The sequence below is a fragment of the Aotus nancymaae genome, unplaced genomic scaffold (assembly GCF_030222135.1).
Source record: "Aotus nancymaae isolate 86718 unplaced genomic scaffold, 86718_ANA_hifiasm-v0.15.2.pri h1tg000043l, whole genome shotgun sequence".
Taxonomy (NCBI): domain Eukaryota; kingdom Metazoa; phylum Chordata; class Mammalia; order Primates; family Aotidae; genus Aotus; species Aotus nancymaae.
Genome location: NW_026988457.1, coordinates 2,647,187 through 2,671,422, shown reverse-complemented (window position 1 = coordinate 2,671,422; position 24,236 = coordinate 2,647,187). Strand labels below are relative to the sequence as shown.

Below are 24,236 nucleotides of genomic sequence, written 5' to 3'. Positions count from 1 at the left end.
AGCCCCACCTCTGCCTGGCATTGTTTTATACTTGCTGTCGTCACATTCATTCTTCAAGTTTTAACTGGAAGTCACTTCTTTGAAGTCATGCTTACTCTCCCATCATAAACTTGCAAAATTAGGCCTGAGGCTATTTTATTTCCTTCCAAGTAATATCTGCTATTCGGGTATATACAAACACAGAAACAGCCTCAGGTGTAGTCTCATGGTGTACACAGCTGAGTTTATCAAACACTAATTTTACTAAAAGCAAATATAGATATAGTAAAATTATTTTAATATATATACGAAACTCACTAAAATTGTAGGAATGTAAATATTAACTACTATGGTACTATAAAAATATAAAGTAAGACTTCTAAAATACATATACTCTTCATTTGTTAATCTTCCTTAATCTTGAACTATTTTCATTTTCTGCTTAGCTAATCTTAGTTTTCTGTAGACTTGAGTAGATTTAAATGTTTTTCATGAACCTGTTTGTGGCTTCAAAACCACTAGGCACTATGCCAGCTATTAAAGGTAGATTTTTATGCTACAGCTTAATTGTCCATGTAAAACTTGGCCATTTTTTGCTAATCCTGGAAAAGGGCTTTCTCACAATCATTATTTTTTTAAGTTGTCAAACTTCCTACATTGTTTTGTCTTACCAAAATCAAAATAAAATAATACATAATAAAATGACCATGTATATAAAAAATTTCCTTGTGGTTGTGCATTCCTTATCGGAATAAGATTTTTCTTCCACCATCTAGCTACTCTTATTCTTTTAAATTTGAATTTATGAAAATATATATAACGAACGCACACATTTATTCATGAGCCTGACTTTTGAACATGAGTATTTTTAAAAGGCCTGTGATACTATTTTTTCAAAATTGATTTATGTGAAAAATCTTACAAGAATATGAACATGAAAGCACATTAGGTAATATATTTCAAGAATTGCCTTTAAGAAGAAGGAATTGCATGAAATTAGAACGCTCCCAGAAAATACGGAATATAGAACCATCATCTCTATGGAGGATGGCCCTTATGTATTTAATGGTGTCTTGGTAGAGTGCTTAACACGGTGGCATGAAAAGATGGCCATTTAATAATAGCTTTTAATAACCAGGAGATGAACTTCCTTTGATATGAAGAAGTAACCAAAACTGTGCTTTTATTCTTATCATTCCTACGGGTGTAGGAAGCAGAGCATTTAATACAGTGCTTAAACAAGAAAACTGCACACAAAATCAGAAGTGTACCATGTAGAAAGATGATTTGCAAAAGCCCAGTTACATGAAGGATATGTAAGTAGAGCCCTATGTGTCAGTGTGTGGGTGCAAATTGATCAAGTTGAACACTTACTGAAATTGCTTGTCAGAAAGCTAAGTGACTATAAAGATGCAGAAGTTCAAAGTGGAAAAGTCACCTTAGACCAAGTAAAATGAGAATCCAGTTGTCCATTAAGGCAGTTTTGCAATGCCTGAAAGTTTTCACTAGCATCTGGAAATTCATAAGTGGATTTTGTAGAGAATGAGAACTTGAATCATTAATTGCTGTATTTTTTATTTTTAATAGCGAAAAAGCTTCGTTGTGTTAACCAGGCTGGGCTTAAACTCCTGGCCTCAAGTGATCCACCCATCTTGGCCTCCCAAAGTGCTGGGAGTAACAGGCATGAGCCATTAGTGTACTTGCTTAGGCAGAGCGTGGCTTCCAGGCAATGCCTCAGACTTCTTTTTCCCTCCTACTCTGTCTTGTGAGTCATCAAAACCAGTGTGCTGTCCTTCACTTACAAAGAAATCGCTGTTGACCCATCAAGGGGGAATGCACTGGGTTTGTAATCATCTGTTCTGCCTTCTCCCGTCTTCCTCCTACCAAAGCCCATGCAGTTACAAACTTCTAGGCAGGCTAGGGAACTGTTGCTGCTGGCTGCAGATCAGGATCTACAGAGATAAAATGCGTGACCTCTAGCCTCATGAACACAAGCACTGATTCAGGTTGCAAAGTATTTACATTTGGTTTTGGTGTCTTAAAGCCTTCTTATTTACATTTCTTATCTAATCTTTCCTCCTCCTCTACAGTTTTCTGCTGCCTGGTAACTTACACTTTCTGCTCTTTATCCATGAGAGCGCACTCCGGGAAAGGTAGTATAGGAAAGACGTTGATGTGATTAAGAGCAGCGGCTATGGAAATGAGACTCAGAGTAGTTCGACAAGTGAGGCACTTACTAACATTGTTTTCATCTATGAAATGGGGATAATGCCTACCTCCCAGAATCCTGTAGAGGTTAAACAAAGTAAAGTATTTAAGGTGCTTAGTACACTGTCTAGCATGTACAAATGCATGCTAGATAGCCAAAATGAAAAAGGAACTAGACTTGTTTACACTAAGATTGATGTGTTTAACATAAGGATAATGTCTTATCCCACAAAAACTCACTTTTTTGACAGGTTATAAAGACATAATCTCTAGTTATGGAATGAGGAATAGTATACAGTTAGTGGAAAGAGGCCATATTTGAAATGGCCTGTCCCAGCACTCCTATGATCATGTATCTGTTCTGCTTAATACAGAACTACAGACCTTTAACAACCTCTTTTTGATGCTTATGACTTGGCTGTGTCCTAGGATGAAGGAGTCTTGCTCTGTCGCCCAGGCTGGAGTGCAGTGGTGTGATCTCAGCTCACTACAACCTCCACCTCCTGGGTTCAAGCAATTATTCTGCCTCTGCCTCCCAAGTAGCTGGGATTACAGGTGACAACACCACGCCCAGTTAATTTTTGTATTTTTAATAGAGATGGGGTTTCACCATGTTGGCCAGGTTGGTCTCAAACTTCTGACCTCAAGTGATCTGCCTGCCTTGGCCTCCCAAAGTGCTGGGATTACAGGTCTGAGTCACTGCGCCTGGCCCTATATTTATTTTTTTATACTGTGTACTAGAGTCATAATACTGCCACTGCCATAACAAATGATACACAAACTTAGTGGCTTAAAACAACAGAAATTGATTCTTCACAGTCCTGGAGGCCAGAAGTTCAAAATCAAGGTGTCAGCAGAGTTGGTTTCTTCTGGAGGCTCTGAGAGAGAACTCATCCCATGCATCTCTCCTGGCTTCTGGTTGTAGGCAGTCCTTGGCATTCCTTGACTTGTAACTGCATCTATGCTTCCTTCTTCACAAGGCCCTCCCCTCTGTGTCTGTCTCACAGTTCCTCTACCTTTCTTTTGTAAGGACAAACGTCATTGGATTTAGGGCCCATCCTAAATCCAGGATGATCTTATCTCAAGATTCACAAAGAGCTTTTTTTTATTTTCTCCCAAGAAAGGGAGTCTCACTCTGTCACCCAGGCTGGAGTGCGGTGGCATGATCATAGCTCACTGCAGCCTTGAACTCCTTGGGTTGGAGCAATCCTTCTGCCTTAGCCTCTCAAGTAGCTGGAACTTCAGGTGCATGCCACCATATCTAGCTAATTTTTTCTTGTTTATAGAGATGAGGGTCTTAATGCCTAGGCTTGGCCTCTCAAAGCTCTGGGACTGCAGGTGCACACCACTGTACTTAGCCCCATTTTTCCAAATAATGTCACATCCACAGGTTCTAGGGTTAACACATGAACATATCTTTTTGGAGGGCCACCATTTGGCCCACTACATACTAGGTAAGGGAGAAAAAACAGAATCTAGAAGAATGGGAGGATGAGCTGGTATGAGAAACTACATCCTGAGGATTCCACCCAGGGGGAACACTAGAGCTTCACTGCCCATATGTTGTCATGGGACCATTTAAGTTAATTTTCTAGGTGTAATTAAGCACCTGCCCAATGGGCGAGCCTTCATCTTCAGCTGCAGGAGCACAGCAGTTGGGATTTGCCCAATTGTCTTTTTCAAGTGTGTCAATGCTGTTTAGTGCCCGGGAAACTATATTTGGGTAAAGAGCAAGCAAGGGAGCTAGAAGTACCTTCAAGTGGTGTGTGTCTGGATGTCGTGTTGGGGTGTTCTAACAAGAAAGGGCTATAGAAGGATTTCAGCAGCTATCAATATGTTCACCTCTCAGTTGCCTCACCACCACCACCCTCTTTTCAGCAGGCATTTACTGGGCCTCAAGTGTATGTGACTAGAAATTTGGTTAACAAGTGAAATCAGTGGTTAACAAGTTTTAAAGTAAGATTATGTTTGGACATTTTTGGTTTTTCTTTGAATGGAGCACTGGAAATTGACTACAAGGGCTGAATGAGGAAAGAAAAAGAAATCATCTAATTTTGTTCACCGCAGTAGTTTGACTTGTGACCACAGAAAGAACAGTGCTGATACCAGAGCAGTTTGCCTGAGACTTGGAACTAGTAACTCTATTAAAATGCTTTGGAATGGTAGTTCAAGAAAACCCAGAGTGGTAGAGAGCTGTGACTTCAGGATAAATTTTTCTACCAACTTGCATAGCAAGCTGCCCACCAAAGCAGTGAGTATTGCACAAATGTTTTGAAATTAAAACTTGTGTTCATCAAATCTCTAAACCAAGATATCCTCCATGTTAGCTACTACATGATTCCTTTTCGCATCTGTGGTTCTTATCACAGTTCCTATTTAGGTGATGTTTAACTAGCCAATTATTTCATATATTTCACCACTGCTTACCTTTTAAGGTGCTCTAATTGATTTTTATAAAGACCAAAATTTTGAGGAGGCAAATGACATGGCCTAAATGCTAGCTTGGGTGGATATAATCTCTTTGTCATATAGAATAACTGCTTGTGGTCATGGTAAGAAGAGATGAACATTAAATGTATGGTTTCAAGATGGGTATAAATTGGATCAAGATATTACTTCAGAGCATGGGTCAGCAAACCCAGCCTGTTTCTATGTGGCCTACAGGCTAAAAATAGTTGTTACATTTTAAATGGTTGGGAAAAAATCAAAAGAAGACTATTTCATGACACATGAAAAGTTTATGAAATACAGATTTCAAAATTCGAGATTTATTGAAACACACCTCTTCATGCATGTATTGTATAGGACTGCTTTTGCCCTACAGTGGCAGAGTCTGTAGTTGTGACAGAAACACATGTGGCCCAGAAAGTCTAAAACATTTACTCTCTGACCCCTTACAGAAGTTTGCCGACCACTGCTGTAGAGCCTGTGTTTGATAAGATTGCTGATTTTTGAAACTTAGTACTATATATTGAGAAGTTGAGTGTGTCCCCTCAAGCTCTAGTTTCACCTGAGAAAAGTAGAGACTCACTGTATCAAATATTAATAGCAAAACCACAAGTACTTTTGCACCAACCTTACTGCCTGCCAAGCTTCCCTCCTGCACACCAAGGGTGGGGTACGAGCCCTTAGCTGGGCAATGTCCATGGTACTCAGAAAATGGCCCATAACCGAATGGGCTAGACAGGCAAGCCACCGTCTGAATAGGACCCTGCCACCAGCATCACTGACAGATGCCCAATGCCACCAGTGCTGGGAATTATTTCTAAGTTGTCCTTGCATCTCTGCAAAAGAACCTCAAGGGTCATGGTCCTGGAAAGAATTTTCTGGTTGGCCATAAGCCAACCTAGATCACAATACCCATACTTACTTGTTAGAGATAATAGAAGAGTGAGTGACACTTAACTCATTCTTTATTTGCTGCTTTTCACTTCACATCTCCCGTCATGATGCACAAAGAGATCTCACCTAAATCAGAAGGCATGCTAGGCAGCCAGAGAGTAAATATCAGACATCTTTTTTGCTCCTCTGAGTGTGGTCCATGGACCAGCAGCATCGGTGTCCTCTGGAAGCATATCAGACATGCAGACCCAGACTTCACCAAATCAGAATTTGCATTTTAACAAGATCTCCAGGTAATATTTGCTTATGTGTTAAAAACTGACAAGCAGTGCAAATGAAGTCCTAATTTGGCAGGATTTCAGGCAGTATTATGAAGTGAAAGGAAATATTTAGGCAGTTTGGGCACATATATTTTTGGCCCTGGGTGGTTACCCAGAAGCATGACAGGTCTGCCTGGCAGTCTATGCCCCTGAGTAATGCCTGCTTTTTATAATTTATTTCTTATTTAAGCCCTCAGATTTAGAGCCTCCAAAATTATAGCATTCCCCTTGACAGCGCACTAGGAGCCCTGGTGGTAAAAGTGGATGGTGAGACAATGGCCATCTGGATGTGTGGATTGTTTGTAAATAACAGCTTGCCTGTGTAGGTCACAGGGCCAAAACCTGTTTTAAAGAGACAAAGGTGAGATATTGACCACTAATATAAAGTCAAAAATGGAACCTTAATATGAACCCAATCACCCTTGGATTCAAACCTTAGTTCTGTCTCTGATTTTGTGATTTTTATATAACATACATAACCTTCCTGAGCCCAAATGTTCTCATCTCTTAAAATGGGATTAATAATATAAGAGATAATCTATGTAAAGGACATACCATAGTACCCAGCCAGGACTATGTTCTTCATTAATTATAGCTATCATGTATTTTAATTTGCTGCATCAGGAGGCCATTGTTCTTCATGCTTTTGTTCGCTAAAGTGTTGCACATTATCAACTCATTTTGCAATGGGATTGTTAGAACCACTAATGCTGAATGGTCTATTCTGAGTTTTAGAATTACAAATTCTTACGCATTCAATTTCTCTTTCTGCCTCCAGTTTCTGTACTATGAGGCATCATAGAGTACAGTTGTTTATGTCATAAGGTCAGTTTGATAACTTGCAATCATGAATATTGGAGGGATAAGAGAACATATTTGAAAAACTACTGAATCCACTAAAGATATTCTTTAAATATGGCTTCTGGAATATTGCCACTACTGACCACAATAGAAAAATCTCAGCAGAACCTTTCATAAGACAGAATTGATTACTTTTAGGTATTATAAACCTAAAATTTACTTCTAACAGTTTTTAATGGTAAAGATAAACAGATCTCTCCAAGCACAGGGCAGTGGTTCTTTTTTTTTTGGCGGGGGAGGTGGGGACTGAGTCTCTGTCTTTGTTGCCTAGGCTGGAGTGCAGTGGTATGATCTTGGCTCACTGCAGCCTCCGCCTCCTGAGTTCAAATGATTCTCATGCCTCAGCCTCCCGAGTAGCTGGACAGCAGGTGTGAGCCACCAATACCTAGCTAATTTTTTTTTTTTTTTGCATTTTTAGTAGAGCTGGGTCTTCGCCATGTTGCCCAGCCTGGTCTTGAACTCCTGGGCTCAAGCAATCCACCTGCCTCAGCCTCCCAAAGTGCTAGGATTACAGGTGTGAACCACTGCACCTGACCCATGGTTAGTTTCGTAATCATGTCCTATAACTGATCATTTGTCCACTTTTTGTTTGAGAATATATCACCTTTTAACATTGATTACAAAAAATGTGAACTGAAATTATTTTCACAGCTAAAATGTTCTCGCCACAATGCCCTTGAAGTTATTAAATTCTTTATTGAAAAGCAAGATAGGTTTTCCATTTACCATTTTAATTTTTATTGTCTTGTAAATTAAGGAACACAGTTATAAAGTAGAAACCCAGCTAATAAAGCTCAAACAAGTTGTTAATAAATGAACTGGATACATAAAATCCTTAAACCACATTTTCATTAGCAGTGAGGCATCTTTATCCTCAATTGATTAATTGTTTCACCCACATAACAGTTTTGCCAAAGACACCTCTAACATGAAGGTCCTAGGTTACTTTTAGCTAGAATCTCATATAGAACTGCAGAAAAGTAATTGTACTGGCCTTTGAAGTACATGGCTGTAATGGACCAGAAGAAATAAATGGGCTTTTAATTTTTATATATTTATTTTTTTGAGACAGAGTCTCTCTCACTCTGTAACCCAGGCTGGAGTGCAGTGGCAAAGTCACGGCACACTGCAGCCTCAACCTCCTTGGGCTTAGGTGATCCTCCCACCTCAGCCTCCTGAGTAGCTGGGACTACAGGTGTCCGTCACCACACCCAGCTAATTTTAAAATTTCTTATAGAGATGGGATCTTACTATGTTGCCCAGGCTGGGCTTGAACTCCTGGAGTTAAGTGATCCTCCTGCCTCCGCCTCCCAAAGTGCTAGGATTACAGGTGTGAGCCACTGAGCACAACCACAGGAATGTTTTATTAATAATAGCCAAGCAATATTATCACTATTGGCCAGGCAATATGGGGGAAATTCTATCAAAAATTAAATTTGTGGGGATTTTACCCCATTCTTTGAACAGAGAACATCTAGATGCTTCTATAAATGCAGAAATTGATTTGACCTTGAAGCAGATCTTCCTCGTTCTAGTAAAACTTGCCTAAGTAATTGCCCTTAGAATTTCTAGTTGTAATTCCTGCTCTAGACTAGTAAACTCTGCTGTTAATAGTACTAGAGGCTTAAAGCACTGTGCTCTGGAGGCTGACACCATTTTTACCCCCCAAACTATGCAGAACGTACATCCCAGGCCTGGCACTCACATGGCATTGCCATGAACACTTGGACTATTTCCTTGCTTCTTGGAGCTAATCCTTTATGGTTTACTGATCTTGTGCTTTCCATAAACCATCTTAACCATAACCCTTTCAGAACACACTAGTTCAGATACTAACAGAGGAAACCAGAATCTTTCCCAATGATTTGCTAGTTATCAAGGCCAAGCCTCTGCCATTGCAATAGTAATACTCCTACCAACCCAGCGCCAATTCTGTCAACTTCAGATGTGTTGGCCATACCCTGACCTCAGTGTCTCTAAGAATGAAGTCTTTGTACCTCTCAGATTCATAGCCCTGTCACTGGTATGGGACTGCTTTTCTTTTCACTATTGGAAATGGATAACTTATGTGAAATCGTTCTAGAGAAATATTTATTGTCACTACATAAACTTACTTCTGTATAACAAAAACTCTAATATAAAAGTAAGTGTATATAATGTAATTCATATACTTTTCATATGAAGAGTATTTTATAGTCATTCACATAGAACTTTATATGTAAACATAAGTTTATATATAAATTTTATAAACCTCTGTAAGTATTTTGTAGTGGTTATATATAATTTTATATATAAATTTACTTCTATATTAGCATTTCTTACACGGAAATTTATACAGTGACAATAAGTACATCTCTTTTTTTTTCTTTTTTTTTTTTTGATATAGAGTCTAGTTCTGTCGCCCAGGCTGGAGTGCAGTGGTGCAATCTTGGCTCACTGCAACCACAGCCTCCTGGGTTCAAGCAATGCTCCTGCCTCAGCCATACCTAGTAGGTGGGATTATGGGCACACACCACCATGCCTGGCTAATTTTTTTTATTTTTAGTAGAGGCAGGATTTCACTATGTTAACCAGGCCAGTCATGAACTCCTGACCTCAGGTGATCGGCCCACCTTGGCCTCCCAAAGTGCTAAGATTACAGGTGTGAGCCACTACGCCTGGCCAAATGTATCACAACTTAACTTCTGCATAAGAAAAGACACTTTTTTCTCTGACCCCATCATTAGCCAGGGAGATGATGCAGTCCTTTGCCTAATTGTATCTCCACATTCACTCAGAAGTTGGGGGACCAGTTGCTGATGTTTTACTGTCCTTCTGGCCCCTCCCCCATGGTCTGCGTTTCCTGTGGATGGGATTTTCCTCTCATTTCCACTCTCTTGATGATCCACTTTCTCTTCTGTCTTCCGGGTCTATGAACTCTACCCCAGCAGCATTTAAATCAGCTTATGTGTCTTCAGTCTTAAAGAAAACTTCCTGCTTAGCCACAAATTCCTTTCTGGTGACTCCCCTTTATTTCTATTTCTTTATTTCCCCTCTTCAGTGTCTCAGAAGAGTGATCTACCCTCTGTTTCCACTCATCTACTTCTCTCTCCTCAGTCTCCAACCCAGTGTCATCTGTCATCGTTCCTACTACTTCCCTGACTTTTTTCTCTCAACAGGGTCTCGTCACCAGTTGGCCGACTCCTTGGCAGCAGTGTTCTTCCTTTAAGAATATCTTCTGCCTCCAGCGTCCTACCTGTCTCACGACAGTGGCTCAGTCTCCTTTGTAAGCCTCTCTTCTGTTGTCATCACAGCTCCACTTAATGTCTGTGCTCCTCGGGAACTTACCCTGGTCATTCTTCTCATTTGACACACACAGGACAGGTGATCTCAGCTACCTTCATAATCTTAATACCATCAGGTAGAGTTGCCTCCTCCTCCTGAGCTCAAGACTGGAAAGTCACTGTTGACTCTTCCCTCCTTTGTGAAAATACTGCTGTCTATTGGCTACCCTGATTCCAGAGTCAAGTTTTCCTCCTACTTTCTTACCGAATGTGTCTCAGTCTTCTGAAATCTGTCACTCTCTTGCTGAGAGCCCTTCTGTTGTTGGAATTCAGTGTGAATTTTAAATTTAGGGGGTACGTGGCTCCCACTGTGGTGCTCCCTTCCTTGCACTAGATCCAGCTATCCTTATCTTACTCTTTCATTTCTGCAGACCTCGCTCTGTTATCTTATGCTGCTGGAGAAAAATGTATATAAACTGAAGCCATTCTGATTTATGAACTCCAGCCTCTACTGGTCTATGAAGTTATTTCAAATGTCCATCGCTCCTCAACCCTTCAGTATTGTCACCTTTCTCCTGCCAGTTGACTTTGCCATCTCCTTCATGGAAAAAGAAAATGCTAGAATTTTCTGAGCCTCTTCCTTACACTTAGAACTTTATCTCCATGGGAACCTATCCTTCTTCTTTATTCTCTGTCCCAGGGTAAGAAAGATGCTCCTACCTCTTTAAGCCCAACCCGATCCCTTCCCAGCTCTTCAGGCATGTGTTTAACTTCTCTATTGATACTGGCTTTTGTCTCAAGTGGTCTCATCCGGTGTTATACCTTTATACTCTTTGGGAGGAAAAACAGCCCCTCCACTCCACATTTCCTTCTAGCTACTGACCTAATTCTCCTAACCTTCAGATGTGAGCCTCTGCAACTTCAGATGTGAGCGTCTTCAAAGAGTAACCTGTAATTGGGTATCCCTACTTCCTTATGCCTGCTTGATGACTCAACCCACTGCAGTTAACTTCTGTTCCCTGATGGAACTGTTCTTGCTAAAGTTACCGATAAGCTTCATATTTGCCAAAACCAAAGGCTAATTTTTAACCTTTATCCTACTTGGTGCCTTCGTGGTATTAGACACTGCCAACCACCCCACCATGGAACATTTTTCCTCCTTTGATTTACATGACCCTAGTTTTTCCAGATGCTTCTGTCTTCCTAGCTTTTTCCTTTGCAGCCTCTTTGGGGATGTCCTCTTTTCTCATTCATTCACTCAACAGATGTTTATGAAGCTGGATCCTAGAGCTGCAGTGGTAAGTGGGATATAATCTCTACCCTCACTAGTACAGGATACAAGAGAAACAATCAAATAATTACACAAATCACTGCAAACAGTTACACATTCTGGTAAATGCCGGGAGGGGTTGCTTTGGGGGTCTGATCCAGTCTCAATGGTGAGAAACACATGACATCTGAGTCATGTGAAGGCGTCATCCGTCGCACTATACTACCTTTCCTGCTTTTTGGGAATATGAGATTTTGGTGAATGAATGCCTATTCATCTTAGTCATACTCTTAATTATTTAATAATTGTCAGTCACATACCCTTTCATAATCTGCTGTTTCCGAGTGTAGATATTTTTAGCCTTTTAATATACGCCCTTCTTCTCAGTCCCTTCTTAGTAGTATGGATAGACTTAGGCTGAAATACATTTTAGTGAATCTTGAGTTCAGTTATGCCTTAGTTGAGCAGCAGCAGCTAGAACTTCCCAGAATTCCAGGTGTCCATCTATTTGCAGCTGAATTCCATCCGCTTTCTTAAAAACTGATTTCCCTATGTGGCTATCTAAATTTAGATCTCATGTGTTAGAGCAGGCAGCCTACTACAGGCACATCTCTGAACACTCCTTTGTGATATTCCATATTGCTGAAGAGGTGTGGGCAGAGTACACAGTTGGTTTGAGTCTGGCCTCCATCACTTCATATTTTGACAGGTTATTTAAATTCACTGGCCAAGGAAGCAAAACCAGCAAACCAGCATTGAAACTTGGGCCATCTTACAGGGGTTGGGAGTTTACCCTGTAACATAAGCCATTGTCTTGTAAACGACCATTGTCAATGGTGAGGAAACGTTCTCCCACAGTGTGCTTCCCTAGCCACTCCAGAAGCACAGGAAGCAACTGGCCTTGGAGTGAGGCCAGTGCCTAACCTACCTTGGTAAGGGACGATCTAAGGCAGTGCTTCTCAACAGGGGTGATTTTCCTTCCACCCCCATCCCCCACCCCAGGTACATTTGGCAGTGTAAGAAACAGAGTCACTTATTTCTAGAGAAGTCCTTAAAAGGTATTTTTAAAAATTAAAATAACTGGAGATTCAGAGTTTTCTGGGAAAGGATACAGATCATTTATTCATTCAACACATTCTGAACACCTGCTATGAGTCACGAGCCAGGGTTCACTTTCCACAAGTTTGCTCCTTGCCCTCAAGGAGACTATAATCCCATCTGCATTGGTGGTCCTCAAATTTTACCATGCATCAGAATCCCTTGGAGGCTTGTGAAAAACTCATTTCTCGGCCCTACTCGCAGAGTTTCTGATTCAGTAGGTCTGGGGTGGGGCCCAAGAATTTGCATTTCTAACAAGTTCCCAAGTGGTATGAACCTCATTCGGGATCACACTTGAAAACCATTGCTCTAGGGGACTAAGGAAAGAAAGCTTCTTGGTTTTGAGGATCAACATTTGCAGTATCTGTGGGACACTTGAAAGGTTTGATTGTATCTGTCAGAATGTCTTTGGAAAAAGGAAGATTTCATAGCCCGTGGCTGTTAGAGACAGACTTGGTGTTTCACTAACAACTAGGATTATTGCTAAAAGCCCAGACAATTTAATGCCTGTTTCTCTAAAGCCAGAAAGGTTGAACATTTTTTCATCTTAAAAAAAAAAAATCTTTTTTACCTAACTTATGTTTTTACTTCAATTATTAAAAAAAAAACAAATTCTGCTGAGGTCTTGGTGAGCAAATGGTTTTAAACTCCACACTTTTGGCTAAGAATGAGATGCAAGATATAGACACTAGTTCTTAAAATTCAGCACTGTTCACTTTTGCCAAGTGAATATAAACTGAATTGCATCATATTACAGAGAGCAGAGTATCTAGAATATTATTTTCTTTTTATTGTTTTTACCTTTCCATTGAAAGATTGTTTTTAACCTTTCCTTGTAATCAGTCAATCAAGGTAGCAAGGGTTAAATTTCTAGACTACCACAAATTAGAATTCACAAGAAAAGTTTTCTGATCCATATTTGTCTGGGACGGCTCCAAGGGAAACACAAGAAGCAGCAACTCAAATCCTGTTCTCTTCATTATCCTTTTTTTAATAGCTCTTGCATGGGCTCGGTTTTTGGAAGTTGTATGCTGCTAATTTAGGTATATATGTCATTACAATTTTAGCATGGATCCTTCTCAGGCATACACAAGAGATGCCAGACATGTGAAAAAAGGAGGGAGCCAAGCACAGGAACCTCAGGGACACTGGCATAACTGTTCTAGAGTCAAAAACTACATGAACACATATGGGATTGATAGACCTGAGGTTCAAGTCTGTCCTGTGCCCTGTTCCTCAACGTCCCCTTCTCTTTCCATAACTATATTTCATATAACTCTTTAGGTGAGAACTAGAGCCATTAGGTCAAAGACTAAAAAGAGGCAAGGTTGGACCAAGTTTAAATAAGAATCAGGTAACCATTAGCTTTGTGATGGTTAATAAAATCATTTGTCTCGGCATAGATTCTTCCCCTGGAAGTGTCTTGCAAGAGCTGGTTGTTGGTGAAGTAGGATGGAGAGTTAAGGGATTGGGTTAGATGACCTCCAAAGTCCTTTTATCTACAAGGTGAATTTGTAAGTCTAGGATTCTTAGGCCAAGAAGTATTGGAGCATAGATATGGACAGAGCTCTGTGCTAGGCACTGGGCCACAAGACATGAAAACGTGGTCTTGACACTCAGAGGCTTGCTCCCTAATCAAGGGGACCAGGTAGACAGACATTTAAGTAAAACAAAACAAAATAAAATAAAATAAATGAAATAAAATGCAAAGGAACGTAGACTAGGCATTGTTTCTTTTTAACTCTGGAACTAGTGTTGAGGAACACATTGATTACTTTTAGGGTTAAATTCTAGAACTGAGGAGCAACTTATTTCAGTTAGAACTCCCTATGTAAAGATAAAGATGAAAACATGGAAAAAAATACCCTTTAAAATGTGGAATTCAGTGCAAAATTTATTAGACTACAAAAACATATCATACAATTATTGTAGATATATTTATATAAAGTCATAAAAGTTATGATCTTTGAAAAACAGCATAAGAAATAATTTTTTAAATTTGTTATATAAGTAAATTAACATTAGTGTCTTAAGTATTCAGTGATACAGTTTTTTAATTTATTTTTTAAATTGACAAATAGCAATTGTACATATTCTTGGGGGTACATAATTATATTTCCATATATATGATGTATAGTTATCAGATCAGGGTAATTAGCACACCCACCATCTCAAATGTTTATTGTTTCTTTGTGTTGAGAATGTGCAATAGCCTTCTAGCTATTTGAAACTATGTATTACATTAACTATAGCCATTGTACAGTGCTATAGAACACTAGAACTTATTCCTTCTATCTAGCTGTAATTTTGTATCTTCTAACAAATCTCTCTGTCACTCTCCCTTCTCCCTACCCTTCCAACCTCTAGTATCCTCTGTCCTACTTTTTACTTCTATGAGATCAACTTTTTTTAGCTTTCACATATGAGTGAGAACATGCGGTGTTTAACTTTCTGTTCCTGGCTTTTTTCACTTAAAATAATATCTTCCAGTTTCATCCCATTCTATGAACGATGAGATTTCACTCTTTTTTATGGCTGAATAGTACTCCATAGTGTGTATATATCACATTTTCTTCATTCATTCGTCTATTGTTGGACACCTAGGTTGACTCCATATCTTGGCTATTGAGAATAGTGCTGCAATAGACATGGGATGCAGATGTCTCCTCGTTTTACTATCAAGGATTTGTTTTGTTTTGTTTTTGTTTTTTGAGACAAGAGTTTCTCTCTTATTGCCCAGGCTGGAGTGCAATGGCAGAATCTCGGCTCACTGCAACTTCTGCCTCCTGGGTTCAAGCAATTCTCCCACCTCAGCCTCCCAAGTAGCTGGGATTACAATTGATCAACACCATGCCTGGCTAATTTTTGTATTTTTAGTAGAGACGAGGTTTCACCACGTTGGTCAGGCTGGTCTCGAACTCTCAACCTCAGGTGATCTGCCTGCCTCAGCCTCCTAAAGTGTTGGGGTTACAGGCATGGGCTACCACGCCTGGCTTCAATGACTTGTTTGAATGAATTGTTTCTTGGAAGACATACTGGTATCTCCTGCTTATTGACAGCTCTGGCAGCAGCTTCCAAAAGCTAATTTTTCTGAGGTCTTTGAAGCTTTTGGACACTTCTCCCATTGGGAAAATAGAATTTTCCTTTTGAATAATTCTTATTTCCCACTAAAGCATATAAGCAACCTGGAGTATCTTGTAAGATCCATACAGATTAATATGTCAAGCATAATAATCCTTGCAGATTCCTTTTTGACAATGGAGAATGGTTACGAATATAAGTTTTTAAATAAGGACTACTTTTGAGGCCCCAAAGATTTGAAAGTCTTAGTTATAAACAAAACAACATATTCCAATGAGATATCGATATCCAAACTAGTTTTCTTAAATTTGTCATTCAAAGGTTGATAATTTCTTCCTGAAATTTAGACTTAATATAGAAATGTGGTTTGTCTTTTCATAAATTTAGGATGATTATTATAATTCTAGGCATTGTTTATTCTGTATTAGTTAATAGTCAATGCACTAGTTAGAATTGTGGTTGCTAATAGTCACAAAATCTAGTAAAAATGTGAGTACATGAACCCATCCCCAGGAAACTGATGGGACGAGTAGTAAATTTTAAGAGAAATGGAAGAGTGAGGATGGCTCCTAAGCTGGACAGATACCCATTGTGGTTTATTATAGTCAATCATTACTCTAGGAATTTGTGTATATTCTACGTGTGTGTATATATAGGGTAAGCTTCTAATTACCATACTCCTATAAAGTATTATCTTAATTATAAAGTGAGGAAAATGAGACTGAGAGAAGTTAAATTATGTGCCCAAGGTCATGGCTAGTGAATGGGCAAACTTGGTTTCAAAGTCAGGTCTGTCTGGCTCCCAAGCCAGTGGTCTTTTATGTTACCACATTGTCTTAGTCTGGGCTCTCCTGAAAGCAAAGCCTGTACCAACGATTTCAAGGTAGGGAGTTTATTTGGGAATGTGACACCGAGGAATAGACTGTGGAAGACAGAAAAATGACCCCTGAAAGGAGAGAAAACCAACCCAAGGGTTCCTTTCAAATTGGCAACCATTATGAATATCTGCTACTTGATCCTGTGGGAGCTTCTGAGGAACCTTTTAAGGCATCTCAGAATTGGCCATCCTGGGCTAAAAACGAGTCAAGCATTTTTCTATGAGCTCTTGTCCCTCAGTGGTCAAGGGCAAGCATACAGGCCTTAACTGTCCCCTGTTTCCAGATTGTATGCCCGAGTGCTAAGTGGTTCCCATGCGACTCCCGTGTCACAGCTCCAACATAGCCCTGGGGCCAGAAACCAGGACCAGAGGCCAAAAGCAGGTACTGTGAGGTTGCATCCGCACAAGGCTACAAGAAGCCCACAAATGCCTGGACACCACAGCAGTGTTTGAAATAAGGGGTGAAATTGAGAACACATGATATATTGCCCAGAATGTTTAGAGACATGCATCGACCAGTTATATTGAGAGAGTGGAATGAGAATCTTCAGTGTCTCATCATGCATTCATTCATTCATGTATCCAGTCACCAACAAATGCTGGGTAGTCTATGAAGTGCTAGAAGAATTAAAATGAGTTTCAGATACTACAGAAAAGAAAATAGGCAATATGATAGTATCTAAGTGCTTCAATAGAAGTATACAAAAGGTAGTAAAAGTGTAGAAGAGAGATACCCAGTGTATTCTGTGTGTGGACAGAGAGGGAGTGTGGGGAGACGGGAGATCATTTTCCTAGAGCTTAGTCATGAAAGACAAATAGAAGTCAGCCAACTGGGGAGAAATACGAGCATCAACTATATATTCAAATTAAATTTTAGTATTTCAATATTAAATTTTCCTAAGTGTGATCATTGAATTATGGTTATGTAAGAGGGTATCCTATTTTTAGGAGATACTTGCTGAAAAATTTAAGAGTAAAGTGTCATAATGCCTGCAACTTACTCTCAAATGATTCAGCAAAGTAAATATTTGGGGATAGAGAAAAGTGAGTGAACACAAATGCGGCAAAATGTTTACAATTGGTAAATATAAGTAAAGGATATGTGTGTGTTTATTGCACTAATCTTACAACTTTTGAATTTTTTCTGAAATTAAAAAAGTGAGGGGAGAAAGTTAATTGAGGGCCATGGGTAGAGGTTGGGAAGGAGCAGTCTGGGATGGGCTCATGAGAGGGACACCAGTACTTGAGAACACTTAGAGCATTTTAAAAATTGCAGCAGTTGGCCAGGAGCAGCAGCTCACACCTGTAATCCCAGCACTTTGGAGGCCAAGGCAGGAGGATCACTTGAGCCCAGGAGTTAAAGACCAGCCTGGGCAACAGAGCAAGACCCCGTCTCTACAAAAAATACAATATTAAATAGCCAGGCGTGGTGGAACATGCCTTTGGTCCCAGCTACTCAGGAGGCTGAGGCAGGAGGATTGCTTAAGCCCAGGAGTTTGAGGAGGCAATGAGCTATGATCGTACCACTGCACTCCAGCCTGGGCAACAGAGCAAGACCCTGTCTCTGAGAAAAATAAGTAAATTGCAGTGGTTAAGGGGACACAGTGGGACATAAATGCTCATGATAGAGAAATAACAAAAGTGAGACAAGAGAAGGCAGTGATCTGTGTTCGAGTGTTGGGCTGCATCCTGAAGGCCTGGGTGACGTTGAGTAATTTCATGCATTTTTTGTGTTTTAGGTGGTCACTTTAGCAGCAGTTGAATAAGAATGGATTAGAAAGGGCCAAAACTGTGGCAGGAAGATTAGTTTTTATGTTATTACAGTAGTTAAGATGACAGATTCTATGGCCTACAGGAAAATGGTGCCAAAGATAAAGTGAGGACAGCTTTGAAACTGCAGAGGGCAGAAGAGTCAACAGGACTTCGCAATTCCCTCCACTCAGTGAGTTCCTAAGAAGATGGAATTGGTTCAGTTCAGTGATGAGTCTTTTACACCCTAAAGAGAAGGAAGACTTGTGGAGAAAAAAATTTAGTTTTAGAATGTATTTAACCATGAAATAATGAATTAAGATGCTTGGTTTGTACATCAGGGGCTTATCACCATGACTAGTACGGCTTGCAGTATAGTAGGTATTCAATAAAATATTTTTAAACTGTGTTTAGAAATCATGATAGTAGATGGTAAAATGCTTTCTTCAGTTGCTGATACGCAGGGGAAATATGTTGCATATTTTGTTAATGTTTTCTCCCTGAGGGCTAAGCATTTGGTGAACATCTGTCTCCTAACACCTGTTGGACTGGTTTACGTGGCAATCTAAAATGAACATGTGCCAGGGTAGTGCCACTTAAAGTACCTTCACTTTTTAGAATCTATCAGATGTGTTTAGAATCAGTTTTGACTTCCACCAGCTAGTTTTCTCAGTTTAGAAAGTACAAGTATTTCTACTTCTTAGTAAATGTAATATATGACACTTGAATTTAAAGAATGTGCAAAGTAGGAAACACATTTCATACAACTTGAATTTTCAAATGCAAAAATTTTCACTTGGGACTGAGTCTTATTCTCTGGAACAGGAATGACAGAAGAGATACAGTACCAAAGCCAAGCTCACCTAGATATTTCAAACACACAGGCGAAAGAGGAGGTAGCCGGGTGTGTCATCAGAGGGTCCTTCGGCATGGGAGCAGTTCTTTTGGCGGGTGGTGAACTGAGCAAAGAGGCAATGTCTAAGAGCTTTCCTTCACATCCCTCCCACCACGTCAGGCAGGCTATGTACTCTCGTTCCATTCAGCCGTTAGCACTGATCACGCTGGTAATAGCTTCTCATCGTCTACTTTCCTCCTTGGTCTTTAGATAAGCCCCCTGAAAGCCACCCACCTTTGTGTTCCTAGTGTTTATATTGGTCCCTAGCACAAGGTCACTGTTCTGTAACTTTTGCATACATGAATGAACAAGTAGACAAATGAACATACATGACTTCCTAAAAGGATATCATAGCTCTTGCTAGTCATGACAGAACTAGTATTAACCTTTGTTTTATAATGAGTTTCAATGTAATGATAAGGAAAACATAGGATTTGAGAAACCAGTGCACACACCTACACATATTTCAGAGTGTTTCTGGTGAGTTTGAATATTAATTTGTAAAATAATCTAACCTGACGTGCTTTAAAAATTAGTGTTTGTGGCCAGGCGTGATGGCTCATGCCTGTAATCCCAGCACTTTGGGATGCAGAGGCAGGTGGATCACCTGAGGTCAGGAGTTCAAAACCAGCCTGGCCAACGTGGTGAAACTCCACCTCTACTAAAAATACAAAAATTAGCCAGACATGGTGGTGGGCACCTGTAATACCAGCTACTCAGGAGGCTGAGGCAGGAGAATCGCTAGAACCCAGGAGGTAGAGGTTGCAGTGAGTCAAATTGTGCCACTGCACTCCAGCCTAAGGGACAAAGCAAGACTCCATCTCAAAAAAAAAAAAAAATAGTGTTTGTGCCAGGCACGGTGGCTCATGCCTGTGATCCCAGTATTTGGGAGGCCAAAGCAGAAGGATCTGTTGAGGACAGGAGTTCAAGACTAGCCCAGGCAACATAGTGAAGCCCCGTCTCTACCAAAAAAAAAAAAAAATTACTCAGACACGGTAAGCTGCACTTGTAGTCTTAGCTACTCAGGAGGCTGACGCAGGAGGACCACTTGAGCCCAAAGGTTCAAGGCTACAATGCGCCGTGATTGTACCACTGCACTCAGCCTGGGCAACAGATGAGAATCTCTTTATTACTCTAAATACTATCATTATTACTATAAGAGTAATAGCATTTAGTACTAAGTTGTTGTTTTAGGATCTCTGAAATACAGGAATGCTGCCCCAACCTGGTCAGACATTTCCGATTCTTCTTTTTTTTTCAGACAGTATCTCACTCTGTCATCTAGACTGGAAGTTCAGTGGTGCAATCACAGCTCACTGCAGCCTTGATCTCCTAGACCCAAGCTAGCTCTTAAGTAGCTGGAACCACAGGTGTATGCTAGCATGACCAGCTACTTTTCTTATTTTTTGTAGAGATGGGTCTCTGTTGCCCATACTGGTGTTGAACTCCTGGGCACAAGAGATCTTCCTACCTTGGCCTTCCACAGTTGGGGTTACAGGTGTGAGCCATTGCACCCGGCCTCTCTGATTTTTTTTATTCCATTGAAACGAAAATTTCAGTACGTCAAGAAAGAAAGCAGCCCAAGGAAGCTCACACTGTCCCTTTATTCACTATCAGGGACAACATTAATAGGGACTGCTTTCAGCAGTCTGCACAATGCCATTTACTGTCCAAGATCAACATTTCCAAGACAGCATGGTTCATTTGGTCTTAGGAACAGATACTGAGGAGTTGGTCCATAATCCACAGCAAAGCTCTATAGGCACCTGATACCATGGAGAGGTGTTCTGACATTCTTGTATATCCCCCAGGGCAGAAGCTGTAGGTTCTGAGTGACATCTTATTATAATTCAGTGAGAACATTGAAAGACAAGCAAGCATAATTCTGGGCAAAGAAGGGCTCCCATCATAAGAATTTTACAAACTGCATACTCTTTTATTTTGTAACAATGCTTATAATTTATCTTTTGGAAAGAAGCGCACAGATCTTGATGTAACTTGTGTAATAGACACTGTTCGCTGATGAAATATCCTTTTCAAATGAAAGGAAAATATCCTACATCAGGTGCTGTATTAGTTCTTTCTCATGTTGCTAATAAAGACATACCCAAAACTTGGTAATTTATAAAGGAAAGAGGTGACTTGCAGCTCAGCATGTCTAGGGAGGCCTCAGGCCCCTTATAAAACCATCAGCTCTCAGGAGAGCTCGCTCACTATCACAAGAACAGCATGAGGGTAACTATCCCCATGATTCAGTTAACCTCCCGCTGGGTCCCTCCTACAACACATGGGGATTATGGGAACTATAATTCAAGATGATATTTGGGTGAGGACACAGCGAAACTGTATCAGGTGCTTATGATCATTTTAAAACCTGAAACAGTTGTATTCCTATTGCAAATTTTCTTAGAAAAACACCATTAGATAAAATGCAACAAGCAATAAAATAGCATTTTATATTATGGAATGATAATTTTTGCTTTCTCCTAAACATAGGTGACTAACCCGTATCTTTTTTTTTGAGACAGAGTCTCACTCTGTTGCTCAGGCTGGAGTGCAGTGCAGTGGCACAATCTTGGCTCATGCAATCTCTGCCTCCCGGGTTCAAGTGATTCTCCTGCCTCAGCTTCCCAAGCAGCTGGGATTACAGGCACAGTGTGCGACTGTGCCTAGCTAATTTTTGTATTTTTAGTAGAGACAGGGTTTTACCATGTTGGCCAGGCTGGTCTTAAACTCCTGACCTCAAGTGATCCACCCTCCTCGGCCTCCCAAAGTGAGCCACTGTGCATAGCCATATCTTTATATTTTAAAAACTGAAGTCTTGTTCATAAAGAGTCTTTTCCAATGGTGTTAGACAGCTATGTAATGCTCTGTAGGAAACCACCCCAAACTCAGTGGTTTGTATCAACATGTATCTATTCTCATACTCACAGGTCTTAAGGTTGGCCGAGGTTTAGCATCTATGGAATGGGCTCAGCTGTTGACTCTGCTGCAGGTTGTGTGTAAAGGAAACCAATCTTTAGTCAGTTTAAAATAACCTTGCCCTGTATTTGGTTCATGAGGTTTTGCCAACATACATAATTATTAAACTTTCACTGAAAATGTTTAGCAACAATATTTTTCATGAAATGGGAGAGTAAAGTGAGTAAACTTATAACTGGAGCAGTGCCTTGCCTGTAGTAAGTTCTCAAATAATATTTGGGAAAAGAATAAAACAATGGAATATAAAGAAATCAGAGATGATAAAATTTTCTAAGAACTGTAACTCAGCAAATCTTGGACAAAACCTGACAAAGCTAAGCAGAACGCTTTTTCCCCATTCCCTTTATCGTCAGTCATGTGAAGAACATCTCAGGAGGACTTCAGGCTTGGCATGGCCATCAAGCACACACATTATCTCTGCTCCTTGCCAAAAACCCATCAGTAATACTGAAGGAGTAGGATAGGGATAAAGAATGTTTTGAATGATGGAAGACACATAGACCAGTGGTAATCAACAGTATGAAACCTACACCTCCAAGTATGTGTTGTAGGGGGAAGTTAAGAGTCAAGTTTTAAGAAAGAGGGGACTTCAGGTACCCCTGAAGTTGGATTCACAGTAGGATTGAAAATTTAATAATTAATGAACTATTGTATAAATAATAATTAAACTGTACTGGGCATGGTGGCTCATGCCTGTAATCCAAGCACTTTAAAAGGCTGAGGTGGGAAGATTGTTTGGGGCCAGGAATTCAAGACAAGCCTGGACAACATAGCAAGACCTCATCTCTTTAAAAAATACAAAAATTAGTGGGCATGGTGGCACCCACCTGTAATTCCAGCTACTCAGAAGGCTGAAGGGGGAGGATTACTTGAGCCCAGGAGGTCAAGGCAGCAGTGAGCTTTAATTGTTCCTCTGAACTGTATAGCTTGGGCAACAGAGCAAGACCCAGTCTCTTAAAAAAAAAAAAAAAAAAAAAGAATCACACTTCCAGATTCCTCCTCAAGAGTATAGTTAGAAAACCACTTCTCCCCAAGTATAAAACCTGAGGTTTAGTCTCCAGCAGTGTCCCTTAGAACTTTCTGTGATGATGGAAGTGCTTTATATCTGCATTGTACAACAACTAGTGGCTCAATAGCCACCTGAAATGTAGCCAGTGTGGCCACGTGTGCTGACTGACACCCTGTCATCCCAACATTTTGGGAGGCCAAGATGGGTGATTCACTTGAGCCCAGGAGCTCAAGACCAGCCTGAGCAACATGGTGAACACCTGTCTCTACAAAAAACAAAAATTAGCTGGGCATGGTGGCACACACTTGCAGTTCTAGCTAGTCAGGAGGTTGAAGCTGAGGCAGGAGAATCTCATGAGCCCAGGAGGTCGAGGCTACAGTGATCCGTGATTGCACCACTGCACTCCAGCAGGGTTACAGAGTGAGACTTCATCTCAAGAAAAACCCGCAAACAAAAATACACGAAATATGACCAGTGTGACCGAGGAAATAAAGTTTGGTTTTAATTTTGATTCAAATAGCCACATATGGCTAGTGGCTGACATAGTGGACAGTGAAGCTCTAGACTCAGGGATACTGGGCACTGCTGAGAATGAGATGGATTCTCTTGCAGAAAGACAGAAAAAGTGAGTAGAATTCTTCAGGTGACTACTGAGATCTGCCAACCTCTTCTGTTACGTGGGGCCCAGATTGGAGGATTCCTTTCTGAAACTATCCTGCCAAATATATTAATGATAATATTCAGTTTTCCTAGTAGAGTGGCCGGCACTCTACCTCATCACCCAGCGACGGCACCCTCACACACAGCGCTCTCAGTCAGCATTGCTTGTCATTGTTTTGTTTTGTTTTCAGATAGGGCCTCACTGTGTTGTCCAGGCTGGCCTTGAACTCCTGGGCTCAAGCGATCCTCCCCCGCTCAGACTCACATCAGTCAGCGTTTTAAATGCCTCGCTCTCAAATGCAATTAGGTAGCCAAGGATTACCATGCATTTGGGGAAAGCTGCCCAGCTGAAATGGAAATAAATGCAAACAGAAGAAAAAGAACTGAAACAAGACATGACAGGGAGCATAAGAAAAAAAAGTTTCTTTATGAGAGTAGATATTGCAATCTAAAACAGATCAGAGGCTATATAAAAGATTGGAGGCCAGGAGCGCAGAGGAACAAACACGTTTCTACATTCAGGCACCTCCTGACTCACCTGAATGCCAAGAGAGCACAGTAAGCGCCAGTTCTCTGCCTGCCCTGGATCAGGTCCTACGGTTGCAGAGAAAGCTGGGGAATAAAAATGGAGGTAAATCTTTA

At 40.5% G+C, this 24,236-nt stretch overlaps 1 pseudogene; it reads left to right on the top strand.

The window, feature by feature from the left end:
• LOC105732105 (pre-mRNA-splicing factor RBM22-like) overlaps positions 1-24,236 on the top strand; it is a 34,812-nt pseudogene that overhangs the window by 5,685 nt on the left and 4,891 nt on the right.